Source organism: Cervus elaphus, chromosome 5 (assembly GCF_910594005.1).
Source record: "Cervus elaphus chromosome 5, mCerEla1.1, whole genome shotgun sequence".
Lineage (NCBI taxonomy): Eukaryota > Metazoa > Chordata > Mammalia > Artiodactyla > Cervidae > Cervus > Cervus elaphus.
In genome coordinates, this window is record NC_057819.1 from 105207479 (window position 1) to 105215374 (window position 7896).

Consider the following 7896-nt stretch of genomic DNA (forward strand, 5'->3'; position numbering starts at 1 on the left):
AGGCACAGAAAGGAGGCCAGAAGAGCTTGCTGGTTGTACAAAGGGCTCTGGTCTCTTACTGAGAGGAGATGTGACGAGACCTGACTTCAGGGTTTAAGAGCGCACAGAGAAAATCCCCCAAGGAATGCACATCCACCCATTAGTGGTGGTCACCTCCAGGCAGAGGAACAGCAGGGGCAGGGAGGGAGGTGGGGGCAGGGAATGATTTCTCATCATATTCCGTGGATGTCTTTTTTGTTTCTTTCTTTTTTTTTTTTTTCTCTTTTTTGTTTCTTGACCGCAAACATGCACGTCTTGCTTTTTTTTTTTTCACGTTTCAAAGAGCCCTTGTGCCCTGAGTGAAACACAAAATAAAGAACTTCCCCCGCAAAGGGACTCCTTTATTCCTGAGTGGCTGGATAATCCAGGGGTTGCCTGCATGATGTCTTAGCTTGGGTTCCCCAAAAGCAGACTCTGAGATGAGGATTGGAAAACAAGGAGCCTACTGGGGGTGTAAACCTGGGGGGCACGGGCAGGGGAGTGGAGGAGTGGGCAGAGGAAAAACACAGGCTGAGGTTCAGGGCGTCCTTGAGCAGATGGTCACTCAAATCCTCAAGTCTGTCACTAGCATGGGACTCCCTCACTTACACACCCAAACTGGGGAGTGGGGGAGGGGTAGGAAGCTGGGCTATTTGTCCTCCCCCTCCTGTTGGCCATACTGAGGGCATTTCCCGGGACCTTAACTCCTTGTCCGCTCTAGAGCATCGAAAGAAATCTCCAGGTGAAGAGTTGTTGGTACCTGGAGTGCAGGCAGGGGAAGGGACATGAATGTTGCCTTTAAAAAGTCCTGGCAGTGGTTTGCCCCATGGGTATTTTCACCCTGTCTTTTGTAAAGGATGCTGGTCTTTAACTCATTCCACGTGAAGATGGAATCAGTAAAGGAGAACCAGGTGGGCTTGGCGATGTTTCGAAAAACTCTCCTGGAGCACAAGAAACTAGGACAACCTTGAAAGGAGGGCTTGCACACAAACACGACTTGCCTGGGGTGCTCTGCTGGGGAAAAAAAGTTTCAACAAAATCTCTGGGGAAAACTATATTTGGAGATTTTTTTTAAGAAAAGGAATTGCAGATAGTGGTCCGCCCACCCCCTCCACAAAGAAATTCCAGCTGCGCACTCAGGGCTATCTGGAGAGGCCCCCTTCCCTGATCCATGGCAGACGTCAGCAGTGGATCAGGAAGACCAGGCTGGACTGCTTTCAAATCCTCCACGAAATCACTGGGCCTCTCTGACCTTCTGTCTCCTTATCTTCAGAATGATTGGGGGAGATTAAAGGAGCCACTCTTACATGCCCTCCCTCATTCTGTGGTCCTAGAACAGCTGAGTTTTGCTACAGCCCGTGAACTGAATCAGAAAATGACAACAGAAGTGGAGCTCAGAAGGCTCCAAGCAGAGCCAGCTTGTTGAACAGGGCACAGCTTCTCAGGTTGAGGACATAGCATCACATGGATGACATGGGAGGGGATAGCTCTCACTTGAGAACACAATTCATGTATATATAATACTTTTTACTCCTCAGAGGCAGGCCTCATATCCCCCTTTGCCTCGCCTCTGAATATTTAAGGTGGTTGGTGAGCTAATGTTCATGGTGCCAGGCCAGGGAGCCAGGAATCCAGAGTTTAGCCTCTCATAGATCTCGCTATTTCCCTGCCTAAAACCCTGCTGTAGCGGTTGGTCATTCTTAGGGGGAAAATTGTCTTTCATTTTTGCGTCCTGAGGTGACCCACTCTCACCCCCTTACTTCCCAACCTCTGCTTGGATCCCTCAACCCACCCCACCCACTCATACTGGGGCTTCTCAGAATGCATTCTTCAGTCCTCCTTCAAACATTTAACATGGTATTATTAGCTATAATCAGCATCCGGTACATTAGGTCTCATCAATCTTATAATTGGAAGTGTTACCCTTGGACTAATATCCACTCCTCCCCCACACCCAGCCCCCAGGAAGCACCACTCTACTCTTGTTTCTGAGTTCAGCATTCTTAGATTGTACCTCAGGGCTTCCCTGGTGGCTCAGATAGTAAAGAATCTGCCTGCAATGCAGGAAACCTGAGTTCGATCTCTGGGTTGGATAGATCTCCTGGAGAAGGGAATGGCAACCCACTCCAGCATTTTGCTTGGAGAAGTCCATGGAGAAAGGAGTCTGGTGGGCTCTAGTCCATGGGCTCCCGAAAGTCAGACACGACTAAGTACCTAAGCACTCACACATGCTACAGTATTTGTCTTCCTCTCTCTAATTTATCAAATAGGCCTTTCAGTGAGATTGTGTCTTTGCTGGTTTCATAATTTTTCAATAAATCAGGGCTGCACTTTCATTAGTTTGTTCAGAGGTGACGTGGCCTGATGGAGGTGGCAAAGGGGAAAGTGGCGGTGGTGATGGAGATGATGGTGGTGGTGGTGATGGAGATGAAGATGAAGACAGTGATGGTGGTGATGGTAATGGTCATGGTGATGGATTTGCAGGTGGAAACGGTGATGGTGGAGCTGTAGTGTGTGTTCTGCCAGGAGCTCCCCACTCTGGCACATCAGAAGGCAAAGTTTGCCCAAATTCTGCCAGCAGGACCCTAAAGAGGACTAGACAAAAGCCCCCCGCTAACCATTCTGAGGTCTTAATTGCAGTGTGTTCTGTTGAACATTTGTGACTGCCTTCTCCTGGCCAGAACTACTAAACCTCCTCTTAGAAATAGGGCACTTGGTATCCCAGCAGCAATTCTGTGATCAAGAGGGAAACTGTTGATGCAGGAAGGGCAGATGAAGGATTCAGGGGGAACTCGTTCTGGAATCTGAGTTAATGGAGATGCCCTGAGATCCATGTTGGAGGTGAAGCTGGTCCTCACCAGAGAACAGCACTCAGAATTAGGCTGTGGGCCTCCCAAACTACACACTTCCAGTAGAATTGTAATTTATTCTGTTGAGTTTCTGCCACCCCCAGGCCTTCAGGGCAGACTTACTGATGTGTGTCAACCTGGGAGAGCCATGCCCTGGGAAACCATAGGGGGACCCAGTGGAGAAGAGGGACAGCAGTGGCCTGGGACCTTGGAGCAACGGCTCTGGAGTGAGAGAATGTCCAGGGTGACCTCAGGTGATGCACAGTCCTCAGAGCTTCCCAGGGTACACCAGGGCACATCTCACCTCCTCAGGATGGAGGCTCAGACCCAGGATCTGAGCATTAAGGGACCTGCTTCTCCAACATTTGTGCAGCCCAGGGCATCTCAGTCACTTCTACTGCAGGGAGACTCAGTCACTTAACAAGCATCATTTCATTTTGCAATGACAAAAAAATAAATAACAATGAAAATCAGATGGAAAGGAAGGAGGGAAAGGGAGGGAGAGAGGCAAGCGGAGAGGGAGGGCTCTGCAGGTACGACCAGGAGGGTGACGAGGTGGAGCCGGGGACCACGCCTCATCCCTTGGTTGAAGGGCACCCCTCACTCTGGTCTACAGAGGGGTCCCCCCAAACCCAGAAAGGCAGGTAGAAACCATGCCCAAAGCCAGACCTGGTCTCTTTGCTCTGAGACCTGGGGAAGTTCAGGTGAGGCTCATGTGTCTGGGAGCCCAGATGCTAAAGGCTGGGACCTGACCACCACCCAGTGGGGAAACTACAGGCACTGGAGCCATCCCCCCCGCCCACCCCCCCCCCGGCCCCCGCCAACATCTGAAGCTGCCTCGCCCAGCCCCAGCCCTCCAGCCAGGAAGGCGGGAGGTAAAAGTCCTAGGGCGAGCAGCCTGCAGATGTGGGTGCTGCCTCTGTTCTGCTGCGAGGGGCCGGGCCAGGAGAGAGAGGCCGCGCCCCGAAGCTCACTCCCGAGCCCAGGGACAGCTCCATGGTGCTACAGAAACAAACACGGCAGCCGGGTAAGTGTAAACTGAAGGCAGCTTGGCAGAGTTCAAAAAACTCACCAGGCCGCCAAACTTCAGTTTGGCCAAAAATTTGACATGACCTCACCCCTTTTTATAAGCAGCTGTCCTGATACTAATCCTGCTTCTTCCCTAATCCCTTTCTCATGAGCCTGGGGAGAACACACCAGGTGCTTCAAGCAAGAGCGCTCCCACAGAACCCCAAGCTTCTCTGTAACATGCAAGGGTGACGGACCAGCATCTGTGCTGCCAGATGGAAGACCGAGTGTCTGCCACGCTCACACTGGGCCCCCATGGGGTACCTGGCACAAGCCAGCACCCAGCACATATTTGTCAGGTGCCCATTGGATGGCTGCTGATGTCGGAAAGGGAGATGGTGTTAGGTCTATGAATTTACATCCCTTCTGATAAAGGATGGAGAAAACACATTAACTTGGAATTCCATCAGATGGGCATGGGCTGGTCGTTTTAAGAGGACAGAGTAACTAGATGTTGAATTTTAAGAGACTGTGCCTGCTGCTCCTCCAGGGAAGGGCACATCCAGGGTACCACCTGGGTCCTTTATTCAAATCACACCATCAGGACCAGAAGGAGCTTTCCAGCAAAGCTGCCTGCCCCTTGCCTCAAACCTTCTACACAACCCCAGCCAAGTGGTTTCTCCAGCCTCTGGACATTACAAAAGATACCACATCGCAATTCATTCTGTTCCAGGTGTTGGGAACTGCTGTTGTACATTATTTGTAATTGAGCTCCAACCATGTGCCAGGCCATGGGCCGTGTTCTGGAAAGATGACCATGAGCACAACTGACCTTGTCCGGCTCTCACGACACTTTCAGAGTCTCCTTCCCAACTCGGTTGGTCCAGCAGCAGGTGAGTTGGCCCTGGGGAATGGGCCACGAAGGACGGGCTTCTGGTAAAACCACTCACAAGGAGGAGTGGATGCCTTCCAAAAGGATGCCCAACACTGACCTTGAGGGTCAAAGCCACAGGCCAAGCACATCTCCCCTCCTGAGGAAACACCAGCAGGACTGCCAGTGATGAAAACAGGGAGGAAGAGAAGGAAGAACAGGGAAGGGGACCTGGGTACAGGAAAGGTAGCCAGGACTTGGACCTGAGGGCTTAGGTCCAGTCTCAGACGGCTCCCTTCTAGCCAGGACAGCAGACAGAAGCCCCCAAGGCAGTGAATGGACCTGGAAGAGCTGAAACACACAGAAGTGGGCATAGAGGGCCTGGTGTACTCAGGGCCCACAGGGCAATCGTCCTTCCAGTGGTCACGTTCCCTGGGACCAGTTCGTCTCTCTGCAATACCCCTCCCAACTGGCAGACCCATGGAAACCATTCTGACTTGTCTGAAATGCAGAAGCTTCCCGCCTGCCTTGTCTACCAAAAATGATGGAGGTTACCGGATGGCTGGAAACTGGACCTGAAGGGGAAGTGGGTTACCTGGAACCTTGTTGGGCCCTCAGAACTAGGAGTTTCCTAGAAAGGCCTTGGGTGGGATGGGAATTCTTTGCCCTGGAACAGAGATCCTGGGAGAAGAGATGGGGCTCTCGGTACCGAGTCCAAGGTCATCTCCACGTCACTGTTTATCCTGCCTGTCCCATGTGGAAACTGGATCATGGTCAGGACCAAGGCACAGAATATGGGGGCAGTGGTGGGTTCCACCTAAAACTGGGATGTACCCACATCCCCTACCTGCCCCCATGCCCATCCCAATGCCCCAGAGGGAGCCCCCTGCATATGCCCAGCCATGCCTCGCTAGTTCAGGGCAGCACAGTGTGAGTTCCAAGTACCTAAGCAGATGCCACTAGCGGTAAAGAACACGCCTGCCAATGCAGGAGACATAAGAGACACGGCTTCACTCCCTGGGTCGGGAAGATCCCCTGGAGGAGGGCATAGCAACCCACTCCAGTATTCTTGCCTGGAGAATCCCATGGACAGAGGAGCCTGGCAGGTCATAGTCCATGGGGTCGCAAAGAGTCGGACACAACTGAAGCAACTTAGAATGAAAGCAGGTGGCTGAGGCTTTGGGTCCCTGGTGACAGCTGGGGCTGGGGAAGGGGGTAGTGAGCAAGGAAGAGGGAAGATTTCCTGATTATCTGAGCTTCAGTCGCGGCTCAGCGACACTGGATACCGGTAAATCCCAGGCCCCTGTTTACTGCCCCTCCAGCTCTCATTCCGTCTCATCACTGATAAGGTGCGGGTTTGGCACACAAGCCTGTCACTCCAGAAGGGTGGGGATTCCAAGAAGCTTCTAGGAGTGACTGACTCAGACAGAGCTGAAGAGAGCCACAGGGGCAGGACAGGCACATGGGCGCACCCACGTCCCACAGAGTAATTTACAATCTTTTCTACCACCTCTGTGGACACACAGAGCGAGGCTGCAGGGCTGGGGTTCCTGCTGCTGGCTTTCCATCTCCAGGGACGTGGGGCTGGCCCTTGGTTGGGATTCCTGGGCTGTGTCCCCTCTCCCTCCCAGGGCCCCCACCAAAGCCCAGGGGTCCAAACCCCTACCTCAGGGGGCCCATTATTTTATCTCTGTCCTGAAAAGGGAGACTAAGGGGACTGTGAGGCATTTGTGCCTCCCACATAAGGCCCTCAGGCCCAATGGACCAGAAGGATTTGTAATCACACGCGCTGTCAGTCAAGTCCTCGGCTCCACCGAGCCCCTGACCTTAGGCCCCGCCCTGGCCTCCATTTCCAATTGGAGGATCCCTGGGCCACCCCCAAACATCTGGCTGGCACACACCAGCTCCAGGAACTGCCAGATCGTCTGTCCTTACAGCCCACCTTCCCCACCCCCACCCCTCCCGACCCCTGAATGGCAAGGACCACAGGCTCAGCAGAAGGTAAACGTCAACTGTTTAAACACCAACTGTGGAATCTGCACACAGAAAAAAACCATATCGTGCACGGGAGCCAGAGAATTTGCTCAAAAACAGCTACTCAACGTGTCAGAGGCAGAGGGGTCCTTAGTTACAGAGCAGCACAGAAGGGCTAACAAAAGATACACTCTGGTGTTTCACACACCAACCAGAGTGGGGAGATGAAACAGCTCCCCTGCCAGACAGAACTTTCCAGATGCTGTGGAGATAAAGAGGCGGCAGCTACAGGCTGTGGACTCCCAGGGCTGAGTCCAGCACATCCAGAGGAACCTGAGCTCCCCCAGGCCCTCCACTCAGAAGGCGGCTGAGGTTGCACTCGGAAGAATCCACATTCCACTCCAAGCCCCGCCTGCTGGGCCGACTCCAGGCCGCTGGAAGGCTGCTTGCGGGCCCTGGGAGCACCGGGAAGTCTCCCAGCTTCATTAACAAAGCCAGTCCAGTCCCGCCAAGCATCCACTGGGCTCTACAGGCCCACAGCTTCGTGTCCACGCCCAAGGCGGGGAGCCTGCACATGGGTGCCTTGTGACATCAAGAAGTCTCTCCCCCACATTTTGTCGTTACTTCAGGGCCTCCCAGGATTTTAGCAAGAGTCCTCCACGAGTTAAGCACGAGTTCATCTCCAGGGCCCCCACCTCCATGCAGTCAGGCATCTGGGCCTGGAGACAAATTTAAGCAACAGCCGCTTCGATACCTCAGGGTCACCCTCCTTCCTCCAGTGACGGAGGCTTCATCACTGGTCCAGCTACTTGTCCATCAGCTGCCTCCCCAGGAGAACCCCTTCCAGGCAGCCCCCTCGGTCCTCAAACCAACATGGTCAAGTCCTTGAAGTGGCTGGACCTATGAACCCAGTTTGGCCTTGAACAGACTCTTCCCTTTCAAAGCACTTAGGAGTTTTTCTTTCTAAAAACAGCCCCAGAAGGCAATGCGTCTGGACTGCAGCCACAGACACAAGCCATTCTCATCACAGCGTAAGGTGCTGGAGTGCTTAGCGCCTGCTTGTATAACAGACCGAGAATTAAATTAACCTAAGCAATGTTATCTATAAAACAACCATTAATTTAGAGAGTATATGTTTGTAAAAACTGTGAAACACCTAGAAATTTAAAAAGCAAC